This window comes from Trachinotus anak, unplaced genomic scaffold (assembly GCF_046630095.1).
Source record: "Trachinotus anak isolate AG129_WGS33_773 ecotype Australia unplaced genomic scaffold, CSIRO_AGI_Tana_v1 ptg000013l, whole genome shotgun sequence".
Lineage (NCBI taxonomy): Eukaryota > Metazoa > Chordata > Actinopteri > Carangiformes > Carangidae > Trachinotus > Trachinotus anak.
The window spans coordinates 29,566,285-29,581,866 of NW_027273864.1; positions in this window are offsets into that span (position 1 = coordinate 29,566,285).

The window sequence follows — 15,582 nt, forward strand, 5'->3', positions numbered from 1 at the left end:
TCTGGATGCTGGAAGTTGTACAGTCAGTGATATTTTAGTCAAACTGAAAAGATGGAGGGAACGAATAAATGAGGGGAGCAGGTTTGTAGATGGTGTGTCTGGATTCTCTTTACAGTCACGTAACTTTTCAGTTTTGGTGAGAAACCCTCCCACCACCCTCCTGTGAATCAGATCAGAGGAATGTGCTGTGTCAAGATTCACTGACCCCCCCCACGCCCCCACCCCCCGCGAACATACTGTTGTCACAACATACCTGTGTATCTAATGTCAATACATTCTGCAGAGTCAGTCTGAGACAGGACAGGCAGGTGAGGAGCTGCGCATTTAATCTGAAGAGACACTGTCCACGGAGCCAAGCATCTGTGAGGACGAGGATAATACAGAGACACAGGGACGTCCACCAAAACTCATAATTAATGTAAACTTGACGTGATAAAATTAAAGAGGAGACATTTGGATGACAGTTTGTTTTTTATGTTCCATCTATTGCATGAAATCTGCTTTATTTTTATTTATCTATTGTAGTGATTTCTTGCAGATACTCCAGTTCCCCCTGTGCTGCATGGCTGCATTTTGCAGTGTCATAGTAGAAGAATTCAGCAAACGTTCATCTCTAATGTTACTGGATTTGCTGATGAAGTCGTTTCATACGTACTAACTCCACCACCGTGAAAATAAAGCTGAAACCTTTCCAAAAGTCTTTTAATAATCTTCTAAAACACTGACAGAATGAAGCGCGTTAGCAGCAGCAGACTCACTTCACTGTGAGCAGGTCTTAATCACTCAGCCGTCTCCTGCACTTGTTCTAACTTTTCACAGACTTTGAAGTCGGGCTGGTGTTCAACAGCAATTTATCGTTGGAATCCTCTAATCGAATCTAATTAGATTTAGCTCTCAACATTTCCAAGTAATAAAAGTTTTAAATAACTAAAACTTTGGCTGAGTAGAGATAAGGGTTTCTCACAGATCAAGTTAACGAGACACCAAACGTTTGAGTTTAAACCACGACAGAATCAACAAAACTAAAGCACATTCGCCTTGAACAGCTTCACAGTCTATACAGCATACACCGCCCTGTATCCTTACACCATAACTCCTCTAAAAAACCCTTTCAACATATCTTATAACAAACCTCAGGAGGAGCAACACAGGAGGAATTCCTCCTCCACAATGGACAGATGTGTGTACAGAATAGACAGAAACAACAGTAAAATTACTTTATGGAAAATAGTAATGATGATGTTGGATAAAGTGGAAACAGTCTGAAGATCCAGGACGACGTTAAGCAACATCCAGGTGCCGTCGGTACAGGTCCACCAAGACCTGGAAAGAGGAAGACTACACATGAGAGACGAGTGTGGAGCTGCTAATGTTACCTGAATGTTACCTGAATGTTTTGCACAAAGACCAAGGAGAGAAAAAATCTTTAATAAGACATTTGTTGGCAACAGTTTAATGAATCTGGGTATTTCGCTGAACATGAACCAGATCTAAAAGTAACCAGTGATCAGAACCCAGCCCACACCTGGAGCTGGTCTTGGTCTTGGTGCTTAAATGCTTTTTGAATCCCACCTAACATCTTGAAAGAGAACTACAGCATCTTAGTCTCATGACTGTGGCCGTTCTGATTATGGACTAAGTCAATCCAGTTTTATTTACATGGCTCAATTTCACAAATGGCAAATCTGCCTCAGGGTGCTTTACATGGTGCTTTAATTGGCCATCTTACTGAGTTTTCTTTATTATTCTTACATGATGATGACAGAAGCAAACGTCCTCTGGTTGAGCACAGCTAAGTGTAACCCAGCAGCCCTCAGCCTCACACATGAAAACGAACGGATGTGTGCAGGTGAACAGGACGGTTTGTCAACAAGCTGACCTGGCAGCTCACCCCTGTGGTGAGAGCAAAGTTCCTGTCACATCATCAGAACAAGGACACTGTTTACAATAAAACCTTACCTGGGACTAACCTGGCTACTGGGAGTTTCTTTACCAGATTGCAAATTTTAACCCACTGATGTTTTGTGAACAGAGCCCACAACCCAGAGCATAAACCATCTAAAGCATTCATTTATTTGCTGGAGGTCTTCCAGAGCCTTGGAGGGAAAACGTCCTGAGAGACTCAGTTCAGGGCAAAAAAGTTACCTTTCTGTTCATGGCTGCAAAGACAGCAGGAGCGCTCTCTCTCTCTCTCTCTCTCTCTCTCTCTCTCTCTCTCTCTCTCACACACACACACACACACACACACACACACACACACAGTGCAGAGGAGACTGGTTACTTGAACCTCACCCAAAATGTCTTTTTGGCAGCCACAGTAGCCACAACATCGCTGGGTTTCATATCCATTTTCTGAGATGGATGTTTTGTGAGTGACTGTAATGAAAAAGCAGACAGGAACCCAGACCACTTTCCTGGACCACTTGTCACCCAGTGATTGCTGATTTAACCAGTGAATGTTACCAGTCCCATTAAAGTCTTGCATGGCTCTGTTTGCCTCATCCGGTCTTTTTTTACACTTTTCTGCTTTTACATTAGTTGCTTTCAGTTCCTTCCTTCAGTGGAAATGAAACTTGCAGCTTTCACTCATCCTTCAAAACCACCAACATCCTCATCAGGCTGTCATTAGTCTTGCATTAACGATTTCTTTAAAGAAAGGTGTTGATGGTAGTAACCATTGTGCGCAGTATTTGTTGAAAGCTTGGAGCAGCACAGACTGAAGCGTGCCGCTGACTGATCTTGTTGTCTGCAGCGTAATAGCGTCATACATCATTGTGTGATGTGTTATTGGTGATTCTGCCCTGCAGTTTCACAGATACCAGAGACTGATTCCACCTGCAGCTCAGAGTCACTGCAGCGCTGAGCAGCTGTGTTTCATGGTAACCTGACTTTATTTTTTCTGTTTTATTTTTAGCCGCGTGGCTCTGAACACATTGGTTTAGAATTTAAATGTGTTGATAACTGTTGGATGGATTCTTTTTTTAATGTGTCACTTGTTCAGAGGATAAACCTGGGTTTTCATGTAACACCCCAACAGTGACTTCCTGGTTCAGCTTTGACCTACAGTGGATTGGACAGGCTGATCAGGCTGGGCAGTGACTCACCTGCAGTTTTTTTTTTGACAACCTCTGATGCCACCTGGAAATTTGTGGCCCATTATTCATTCTGTCCTCCTCTCTGCAGGGCAGATGCTAGACCCACAAGTACTATCTCTGTATGGATAAATCAGACATGCTACAAAAATTAAGATGCAATAAAAATGTGTGTGCACCATGTGCAGTGTTGTCAACTTTTAAAACTCCTTCAGCATCTTCTGTAAAAGCCTTGCGACAAATACAGAGCCCCATTGGTCAGTCATCAGCTTGTGCTGCTTGCAGAAAGGTGCCAACACTCCTGAGTGAATGTGCTCTCATCCTGCAGTTTTCTGAACTGACTGTGTTCAGTGAGTGGGAGAGAGCAGCAAGTAACATAAGTCGACCAATCAGCAGCCAAACAGAAACATGAATCAGCTGTGAACGTGCGCACCAGTGCGCGACCAATCACTGATCCCCATCGTTTGCCTGTGGGAACTCTCTTCTTTTTGGCTTTTTTTAATGAGATAAATGGACAACAGCTTCAGAAGAGTCTGGATCCTCTCTGTTAAAGATACTCACAGCCTCTATGAAAGGCATCATTTAGAGTTTTTGAAATTACAGGTCGATTCAGACGCACGAAGATGACAGTACCTTGACTAATATTTGCTAATGATAAAACTAGTTTGAGCCAACTTCTGAAATCACACATGGATGCAAGTAATGATGTCACACATGCAAAATAGTGCATGATGTTGACTGAGGTAGTTGGAATCAGACCAGCTGCCAAACTCCAGCTCTGTGCTTCATCCACAGACCCGGGACTGACTCATCATTTAACACTCAAATGTGCACATTTCCTCTGATGCTGAACATGTTTTTAAGCTGTTACAACACAGTTTGGCTCAGCTCAGCTGTTTGTGTAGAATCTGCTCTCAGACACTCTTCATGCTGTCCCTGTGCACTAACAGCTGTTCTGTTCAGTTCTGGGTGCGCTCTCTTTCAGTTTCACCTTAAAGAGAGTGATTTAGCTGATCTGGATAAACTGCGGCTTTGAACAGGTTTGATTGTCTGATTCTGTTTCTGCCCTGTTGGACTCATGTATGAAACAATCTTTAACTCAGAGTCTTAAAACTTAACAGAGTGAACTGCCACCGTCAGCTCAGCACTGATGCACCTACACTACCTCCAGGTTAAATGCTAACTGAAAGACCATAAACTCCACGGACATAATCATGATCATAATTCTGCAGCCGATGTTGTATTAACTTCATAAACAGGTCTTTACAAGTTGAGTGTTGCAGTGAACTGAACAACCGCAACAGACTACTGAACTGAAGACAGTCAGATGATCACAATCAGTGTAAACTATCACCATGTGTGAACAGTGATTTCATAGTTAACAGATGTTCATTTTTGTATCTGAGGAGCTCATTTACCTTAATCTGTCACTGGTGTCTTCTGATTGGCAGGTATTTCCCCAGTGAAAGCCTGTAGGCCTTTATACGTACGGTGCTGCTCGCATGGTGCTGTGTGTCTGTGTGGATTTTGCCTGAGGAGGGTCTGAGGGGGTCTTAATAAACTGAGCTCATGTCATGGACAGCGTGGACTCATGGCTTTCTTTTCAAGTCAAGAGCTTTTGATCCCATGTACGCGTCAATATGACTTTATGATGAGCCAGAACTGTTTTGAAATCGCTCTGCTGAGAGATAAAATAACAACTGAACTGAAGGACTCAGGTAATTATTCTAATCTCTGGTGGCTTCAGCAATTAAAGCAGGCTCGTCATTATTAGTTCCTGTTATTATTCCAGTCTCCTAATTCTTGGAAGTAAATGGACTACAGTATCATCAAAGACTCCTTCAACGGGGTGAAAAGTTGTGTGTATGCCATGCACTTCCTGTCAGTGATGGTGATTCACAGTGTCCGAGCTCTGCTCACTGAAGAACTCCTGAGTGTTTCTGATGAGTGGATGAGTGAATGGTGGAGTTGACTGGATACGGTGGATGAGTGAAGAATGATGAAACCAAAACTCTGGTTGTAAAAGAAAAAAACGGAATTGTCTTTTAATGTTGCATTTTAATGTCTAACTTTTAAAATATCATATTTACTCTTCAACTGGAGGCTTTTACTACTGTGTCTCGTATGTGGGAGTTTATTGTGGAAATGCTGAAGAGCAGGAACCATTCGAAATCATTGATTTGATCGTGACATCGCTGAACAGCAGCCCTGCTGGAATGCAGCGCAGTTTTCCAGAGAAACTTTTCAGTGTTAATGTTAATTATGAAATGGAGGCTGTGATTCAAATCCATCAGGCTTATGTAACTGCTGTGACTTCCTGGGGTCAGGATCCACCTACACTGCAGCTATCTGACAACACAGCACAGCATTTAGACAACTACTTGAGGTGGAAACACATAAATCTCTCCATATATGCACTGACAAGGGTGACTGGATGTTGTATCCATGGCTACCTTCTCACGTAATCTGTATTATTTTTATCACAAAGGCTTTTCTGTTTTTTCTCCTGAGCCTCCTGCTAACATGATAGTGATATACACAGATTCAGTTCTATATGTGAAGGAACCCAACAGGCTCAGTTACACAGAGTGAGGCTTTTATCATCAGCAGTATGAACAAACCAGAGTCCAGTAAACTGATGTCTGATGTCTGTGATAGGATTTTCATTTGTTACCTGCAGATATGAATGTGAGTGATGAGGCTCAGACCTTTTCCACGCATCCTAACTTTTGTTTCCACTGTTCTCTGGAGCTAAATTTAGGCAAACGCGACACATAGATGATACCAAGTTCCAGGTATTTTGAGGGTTTGGCTGCTGTGCTGTTGATTATCATAGATCCGTCACCACCGTTTTACTATGGAGCAGGAGAAATGATCCTTTATACAAGACTAAGAGCCAACGGTCATTCCAGTGGCTCAGTGAGGCTGCATCAACCAGATGCTAATATGCAGTATGCACAGTAAGAATGCTAATCAGCTTTTATTCATGAAAATAAATCACAGTGTTCCCATATAGAATGAAGTAACATCTATAAATAATTATGAACTTTAATAAAACAGTTTCAGAACTTGAGCATAACTACCTTTGCAGGAATATTTTAATCAATATTGTCCCCGCCCAAACAGACCCACTTCCTGCTTCAGCTTTGACCCGCTGCATTTACTGTGTGTCGTCCCTTTCAGGTTCACCTCCAGATGAAGTGGTTTAGATTATGTTGATAACCTGTTGGTTTGTTTCCACCCTGTCCATTCCAGTTTATATTTTTATATTTAGAACTACCCCTTTTTTTCAAAATAAAATAACTTTTCCTGTATTTTATGTCCCCCCACACACAAAATTATTACAGTAAACCTTATTTACTTTATTTTATTTGTATTCATTGACAAATTCTCAGATTAGTTACAAATATTCATATATATAAAACAGTTAATGAATGAAGACGACACTTCTGTTTTTCTTAAATCTGATTAAAACTGTTTTGGTTGCAGCTCTGGTCAAACATCTGATGCTGACAGCTCGTCTGTCCCCACCCCCAGATACAACCTGTAGGAGAGTACCAGCAGGTCGTCGTGGTAACAATAATCAACAGGCTGTCAAGGTTGTGGACTGTTTATGGTTATGTTTAGGCATAAAACCTACTTCAGTTTTAGGAAAATATCCTGGTTTGGGTTAGAGTTAGTTCTTCCCTGAGGTCTGAGGATCTTCACTGGCTGTGGATAAACAAAACATCTGTTTCTCCTGTGTTTTTCCACCCGATCCCTCCTCCTGGCACAGACATGCTCCTTATACTACGTCACCTGACTTCCTCCTTTGCTCCCGCCATAACTACCACAGCTGCTGGAGGTCACCTAAGAATAAAACGTCACTATGGGTCGGATGAGACAGTTACAGGACAGTCTCCAACTCACAGTTCATCACAGAACATCACTGTTCTGACTGAGCTCACTCTCAGAAATTTGTTATTATTTTATTGAAAATTCAAATGTGTGCGCCTTGATCACGGCCTCAGCTGTTCCTGCAGTTGACGAAGAAGAAATATGGCCTTCGACAGCCAAGGTGAAAGGTCAGGAGAGAATCTATATGAGGCGGCGTTGCTTCAGATCGAACATCGATCCCTGTCACCTGCTCAGAGAATCTCCCATCATCCTGAGTGCCACGCCTCCCGCAGCCAGCTGTCAGCTGATGGACACCCAGGCAGGGGAGTCCCCGCCCTGGGCAGTTACAGTGAGGCTTCCCTCCCGGCCTGCAGCTCTGTTGGCGGTCCCTGACATGGAGTCAACCCCGTCATTACTGCTGCCCAGGGGGGAGGGGCTGCTTACTGGTACCATTAACTTTTCATCAGCAGCTCCAGCTCTTAACTCAGAGGGGATGCTTTCCCTTCAACAGCCCATCATATACTCAGATACAGCCTATATACAGCTAAAGACTATAAATACACTCCTGTCTCTGCAGGACTTTTGACTGTCGTAGACCCTCATTACCAAAGAAAACCAACAAAAATCAAATAAAGTCTGGAGTTTTTACAGCTTCAAAACATGACAAATTGATTTCCTGAAGTAATTTCAGCCGTCACGTTTACTGTCCCACACAGAGTCAATTCACACAGTCAGTCTGCTAGTTAAGTAACCCGTTGACTTGTTGTGTTGGATGGATACATGATGGACTGTGCTGCTGTTTACTGTATGGACAGGATGGTCGGTCATACAGACACACACACATTGTTTTAAATCATCTGTCTTTAAAACAAAACTGTTGTGTGTCTGTTGTTATTAAACCCTTGAGTCTTCAGTTGTATTTCCTTAATTTCCATAATAATTTGAACGTATGTGTCTGGATAGGATCATCATATATGCACTGGTTTGGCTCAGACACCGCTATCGCAGCACAGTGATTCACTGGTTTGTTTGCACAGTGAACTGTTCCATGTTTTGTTACCAGTTTGTAAACTGTTAAATGAAATATCTACACTTCTCAACAGAGTCACGATGTCAGCAAATTCATACAGAGCAGTAATTTGTTAAAAGTTTCCTCCTTCCTCTTTATGAGAGCTGAGCTGAACACTTCAGGCATTTCTCTAATGAACTGGCAAAGGTATCCATTACACAACAGACCTACATTACTGGATATATGGTGAGTGCAAACACATACTGTATAACACCAGCAGAGTTTAGTAGGTACACCGAGCTAAAATTACAACAACAGCCCTGCAACAACCTCATGATCTTCACTCCAACACCTTTAAAACTGTTTAAAACAAAAACTGAACAATACAGAATTTACTGCAGAGCTGTCATAGTGGGAGTTAGGTGTATGTATATATATAAACTGGTAACTGACTGTAGGTATAAAAACCATTTGTTTTGCTGACCTCCGGCGCTCCAACTTCTCGCCCAGCTACACTGATGTACAGGTGTCCTCATGTTCTGTGTGGTTACAGCTGCATCCAGTGAACTGTGTCTATTTAATGAAGGGAGATGTTGTCATCGTCTCTCCACTGACCCACAGCTCATTTATATGGACAGCACTTACATAGCACATTTCATGACACTTTTACACTACTAGCCACACACACACACACACACACACCCTTACCCACATCGATGACACACTGGGTTTCAGTATCTTGACCAAGAACGTGGACTAGCGGAGCCGGGGATCGAACGACCATCTGCTGAGCCCCATTCAGGGACTGATGTGAGCAATGAGCTCAGACTGAGGTCGGCATCACAACAAAAACCATCAGATAAAGGTGAATACACACAGTACATAACAAAGACTCTGTGCAAACAAAAACATTATGATCCTATTTCAAACACCGTGCCGGTCGCTCAAATTCACTGTCCCCTTGTGAAAAGCAACACTACCATCATGTTCAGAGACCCGCTGCTGACCAGGAAATGAAACAGAACAACAACAGGTCTCAGTGTGTTCCTGTTGTACGCACACAGATCTTTTTCATCAGCATTTCAGGTTCACACTACAAACTCAATAAAAGTCCTTTAACCACTCACTGATGTTTTGATGAGCTGACGTTCTGTTTTCCGACTGCAGCTGACATTTCACTGTGTTTCAGGTGAAAACAGAAGTGGAAACTAATGATGAGGATAAAATTTCCTCACACTCAGACTCTGACCGCTGAGCCTCACTGCAGAAACCTCACAGTCAGACATGATAACAGGCTAAAACTGAAAGTCTATTTCAGTTTATCTCATTTATTTACATTCTATTAAACCATGTACCTCTTGAGGTTATATCTTGAGAATGCTGTATTATAGTTATTTTTATTATTGTTATGTTTTCTATTGTGCTTCCTGTTTTACATCCTGTAGAGTTGGGTCAGAACCACGGCCCAGAGGAGCTTTAGGGAAGATGTGACTTGTGCTCTCTGTAGTATGTGGATGTTGATGTTGCCCGGGATGTGGTTGGTGAACTTTTCCACTCACTGGTGTTAACTCAGTCTCTGCAGGTCTCTGTAGGTCAGCTCCTCTGTGACTCCCACAGGGGTATTTCTCCGGGATGGTATTGTTATGTTGATGAGCATGAACCTCTTTGAGTTCCTGGGCTTCAGAACAATGTGGTCAACGGTTTCTTGGTACTTTCCATCGATCCTGCATTGTGGGTCTGTTCCATCGTTGATGATGCAATGACGATAGGATCTGGTTGTGAGACTCTGTGTCTCCTCTTGTACATGACCATGTCCTCCCAGGTTTCTGCAGTTACTGGCCATGATGGTAGTCGCCATATTTTCTGTTGGTGGAGTTCCTTGGACGTGAAGGTCTTTCTTGAATTGTGAAGCTTCGTCCTTGTTGGAGTAGATTTTACTTATTGCTGTTTGGAGCAGCAGGTGATCTGTTTTTGTCAGATTTCTTCTTATTCTTATTCTTATTATTAATACCTCACCTCACAGATCTGGGACCTCCAGGAGGAAAGTCTTCAGTTAGACGTTTATCAAGAGGTTGAAGAAACTCAGAAACTCCATTTCCTCTTGTGCAGCAGACGCTGTGGTCCAGCGAAGTGTTGATGTGTTTGTGTGTTTGATCCTCTTGATGCTCTGCAGTGAGGCAGCAACACATCAACACATCCAGCCTGTTCTCTGATTCTCCACCAGGAGAAGTGTGAAATGGCAGGTTGTGATTGTGTGTGTGTGTGTGTGTGTGTGTGTGTGTGTGTGTGGGCGGGTTCTGGCCTTTTCCCCTCCTCTCCCACGTCCTCCAGCTCTGCCGCAGCATTAGCATGCAAACAGCAGCTGCAGCGCTGCACCCCATCGCTCACTTCAAACAGCAGCACAACCTCAGCTCCCACACACACACACACACACACACACACACACACACATACACTGCGTCACACTATGACCATGTAGTACAGTTCATATATTGCAGCAGTAGAAGAAATAGCACTTTGTACATGTCAATGAGATGTATTCATTTGACATTCAGCCCACGCAATAAGTGACACACACATACAGTTAGCAACCCACACAGTGTGAGCACTGCACACACACACACACACACACACACACACACACCTGAGCACACACACAGTTAACCTGCACACAGTCTGTTCCTCAGCAGAACCAGTTCAGCTGTTCAGGATGTTTTCTTCTTGCTAAAGCACAGATTCCAGCAGCTTCAGTCTGAGTGTTGAGCTGGATTTAAACCTGTGTGTTATGAGGTTGCAGCGTAGCAACAGAGTCCAGGAGCGTCTGTAGCTGCACCGCAACCTCCACCAGAGCCGACCTGCACCTCCTCAAAAATGTAACTGCACCCAGCGGCTATGGGGACTGAAGCAAAAACGAACAAATAAATCTTTGGCATATTCCACCTCTGCACTGCTGCATAGACTCCTGTATCCAGGAAATAGCCACAGCCTCATAGGCTCTGCCCGCCTTTATGCCCCAAACAAAACAAGTCATTGAAAACATTTTAAAACCAGTTCTGAAGTATGATGACATTTTTATCTCCCAGCCAGCACAGGTCCAGTTTGTAAACCTGTTCCTGATCCACACCCACAAAACTCAACACAAATCAAACAAGCACAAACCCACAATTATCTCCGCATCACTTCTGGACCCAACCCACCCTGTTAATATATGACTTGACCCAACCTGTAATCAGAGGCTCAGAGCTGCTGCTGGGCAGGTATCGGATACTGTGCTGCTCAGTGGGAAGGGGAAATCAATAAGCTATAAAAACTAATACATATGTGCACATTCCAGATGTTTCCAATGTGTCCTTTTCAGTAGATTTCTGCTGAGGTGGAGGATCAAACTCTGACGGGTCCAAATCCTGTGAACGTCACGTAAAGCTGGAAATGACACCATGATTTAATATTAACTGACCGTGTCTGCTCCACTTTGTGTTGGATAGTTTAGTGCTATAAAGACTCTTTCAGGCCTTTTCCCTTGACTGATATTTTGCTTATATACTGAATATTATTGAGCTTTAAAGACATGAATGGAGCCTTTTAAATATGCAGAGGAAGAGCTGAGTAGCACAAATATAGAAATATAGATTTTTTCTCATGTTTACATCTAATGACTTTTGAACATCAGTGTGATTAATTCAACCCAGTCTAGAAATTATATTCTTATACAATTAAACTGTTTTCCCAGTTAGACTCAATGAATAAATGAAGCTGTACATTTATTAACAGTAGTAAACAGTAGGTTGGGTTTAGGCTTTGGTTCAATCATGGTTTTGGTTAAATGTAAATAAACATGTTGTGTCTGAACTTTTCCTGCATTAAACTAAACCACAATATTTTTGCAGAAAATAAATATGCTGTCTTTAACTGCTTCGTTCAGTATCAGAGGATTTGGGAATATTTCATCATTACATTAAGACAAAACATAATCTGGTCACAACATTTACATTTTCAGCCCTTCTCTCACGGTAGCACGTTATTTGTATATAAATGTCATTTCTCTGAGACAAAGTTGGATTGAACTGATAGAAAGGACGGCACCTGCAGTGGATAAAAACAGCTCACCACTAGAAACATTACCTGACTTTGAAAATAACTGTCACTTAAATATTTCTGGGAAAATAAATAATAAGAATAAAACAGAACCAGTGACAACGGCTACATGTTAAGTTAAGGGTTAATTTCCTCTTGTGGAAAAAGCCCCATAGTCATGTGAATAATATTCCTGCTGTTGTTCAAGTTTGGACAGATTCAGTGCTGTAGTTCAGTTAAACTAATTACTGAGACTCCACAATAGATAATGATAATAAAATAATTAGAATAATAAGCTATATTTATATAGCACCTCTCAAAACACAGTTACAAAGTTCTTTACAGGACAAGACAAAATTGAGGACAAACAATAAAAACGATAAAATAAACTGTTTTGAAACAGATTTCAAAGCAGTTCAAAGGCTTTTACGACATTGAGGAGGAGATATAAGAGAAAAGTGCAACAGTGAGGTACAGAAAAATGAGGTAAAACATTTTTTAAATGATAAAGCCATAAAATAAGAAACAGGAGAATGTAATATGAATATAAATATACATTTATAAAATGTATAATATATATATATGTGTGTATAATTTTATAAATATATAAATATGATATAAAATGTAAAACAGTAGATTTAAGAAGTTAAGGGTAGATTCAGACCCTGAGCTCTGAGAAGGCAACGCCTGTGAAAATATGTCTTTAAACAGGATTTAAAAGAGGCTGAAGAGTGAGACAGTGGAGGTTGTTCTGACGGTGGGGGCCCGAACAGAGAAGGTCCCGTCTCCCTCGGTCTGCAACCAAAATGCAAGATGTGTAAGTTTATAGTTTTCATTCATTCAGTCCAAGTTGACTCTGACCTCTGACCTCAGGAGCTGATGTCCTGTCAGAGAAGGAGACGTCTCCTTTATTCACCACTGGTCCCTCACAGGTTTACACATTACACTACATTACACCGTTTTCTACACGTCTTCATTTTATTATAATTTACGCCTGTTATTTTTACCACCTAGCTATCACCCTCCGTGACCTTTGAGCCAAACTGTTCCACAGCCAGCAGGACGACAAACTGTCTTCACCAAGCAGAGGAACGGGAAGTAAAACACACTGGAGCCAACCGGGCCTGAAACTTCAGGCTTTGACAGTTTTTTAAAAGAAAACACAAAAATATTGTCAAACCACTATGATTTTGATAATATTGTCATATGCACAGCCAGTGGTGGGCAGCTGGGCGTAAACATGCTAGCAGATTAGCTTCGCTACCCCCTGGGACGCTCATCGTGCATGTCATAGCAGTCCACTGAGAGTCTCCCACACTAACAGGATAAAGCTGGTTATAATGGGAACCAGTACAAAACAAGGCAGCCTGCAGTTTGCAGATAATCATGTCAAATGCTTATCTCGTGTGACTGACCTCAGGACCTCCAACACAGATGGTAGTTTCTAATTACACATTCCCAACATCTCAGGAGCAGAGTGCATTAATTAACAGACGTGTTCAGAGAAGCTGCTCTGTTAATGATGTCAGATCCGGAGCTGCAGATAAGACAGAGCTCAGTCACTGGAGTGTTGTTGGTTACTGCATGTGTTTGTGTGTCTTCATGTTGCATGTTCTTTTATTGTTTAATGACCAAACCAGTGTAACGGCTGATTTCACTCACTGATGTCACAGTGAACACAGTCTGCTCCTCACTGGTTCCTGGTTTGTCTGCAGCCAACCAGGAACCAGACCAGGAGACGTTTTATTCATTTCCTGCTGAAGCTGCAGTTAGATGACGGTGACGTGATGCCGCTGGCATCAGAGCACAGAAGGTTTAGATACAGAGCTGTCAAATGAGAGACACTTTTCTGCTGCAAAATCTGATTTTATAAATGTAATGTAACACCTTTTGCTGATGAGTAATTAGTAATGTGATTACTTTTTCATTTTGTAAAAAACAAACACTAACATCTGGATCCACATTAATCTGATTAAAATATGCTGTCAAACATCCTGTTTCCTGTTTGTGTTAACCAGCTAATCTATGTCTGAGAAAAAGGAAACAAAAACAAAAACTTTTGAATTTTTAAAATCACAAATCATGGCAAATGGAAAATAAAAACAGACGCTGAAAAACCAGAACTCCAGCACCGCCTTTAAAAACAAGACTGAGAGTCTGTGGATGTATGAGCAGCTCTGTGAGGCTGCACTAATGCACAGCAGGGATGTGAGCTAAATGTAAGCATGCTAACTACCTTAGCTTAGCATGTTAGTGTGTTGACAGTATGAGTTATGGGTAATAAGTAATTTATTAGTAGTTTACCCAGCACTGCTCATTAAAAATGACAATGAAGATTTTTTGTCAGCATTTGATGATGAGATCAACATTTCATGTGACAAAACCTGTTTAGAAACAGGGAGTTTAAAAGAAAATGAAATGTATTATTATTATTATTATTATTAAACAGTCTGATTCCAGCAGTGAACATGTGGGCAGTGCACACAGAGGTTGTTCAGTCATACAAGTCCCGAGGTGTTCACCACAACAACAGCCTGGACCAGACTGACGACACTAACGTCCTGCACATAACAGGTCAGACTCCAGCTGCTCAGGAGATGGAGGTCCTCTGGAGTCTCCACGGTGCGACTGGTGAGACTCCAGCCATCGTGTGCTCAGTAGTTTGCACCTCAGCAGCAGACAGGAAGTGATGAGGAGGGTCAGCTCTGTCCTGGTATTCTGTCGTGACTCCACAGAAGACGTGGGAGAGAGAACGGTGATGGATGAAACCCTGAGTGGGCTGAGCAGCTCGATCACCTGAATATCACCTGTTTGTAAAAACCAGTTTGGAAGCAGAGAACTGAGTCGTGGAAGAGAGGAAGGAGCCACTGGTTCCAGCTGTTCATTTCCACTCTGCATCAACTTTATTTCTGAGAAATCATGATTTCTCTGTCTGTTCGCCTGTTGGCTTTAGATACTAAAATACTCATGAGCTGTTGCTACGGTGAAGAAGCCAGAGGCGCAAATTAGAGCTGTAAATTCAAAACGCTTTGTTGTTTCATCTGTAAATAAACACATCACCACAGCTGCTGAAATCAGAACGCCGCTGCAAGTCGCATCATCGTTTTCTTCTTTTTTCTCCCCCTCATTCGTTAGCGTGTATGTGACAGACTTTTGGGCTCGGTGACAGACAGTGTCTATGAGAAAATGAATGAGACTTTTACTTCCAGAACCAGACGCATCTGAAATAACTTCTTCCATCTTGCAGCTGTGTTTAAAATAGGAGCAGTGAACAGTTCAGCTTCTGCTGCTCCACATGATCAGCACGAAGGTTAACCTTTGTGTTTTTCTGAAAATAAAAAAGACCAAACCTGCTCATCGAGAATTTCTGGATCACTATGTCTGATATGAAAAAAATAACAGTAAACTCTTTCATAAAGTTAATAGCATTGGAATAACATCAGGTTGAACTTTAAATGAGTAAGAAGAAGATCTGACTGGTGGTGACAGGACAGTGGGGAACGTACGCTGTTGATCATTTTACTGTTTCAA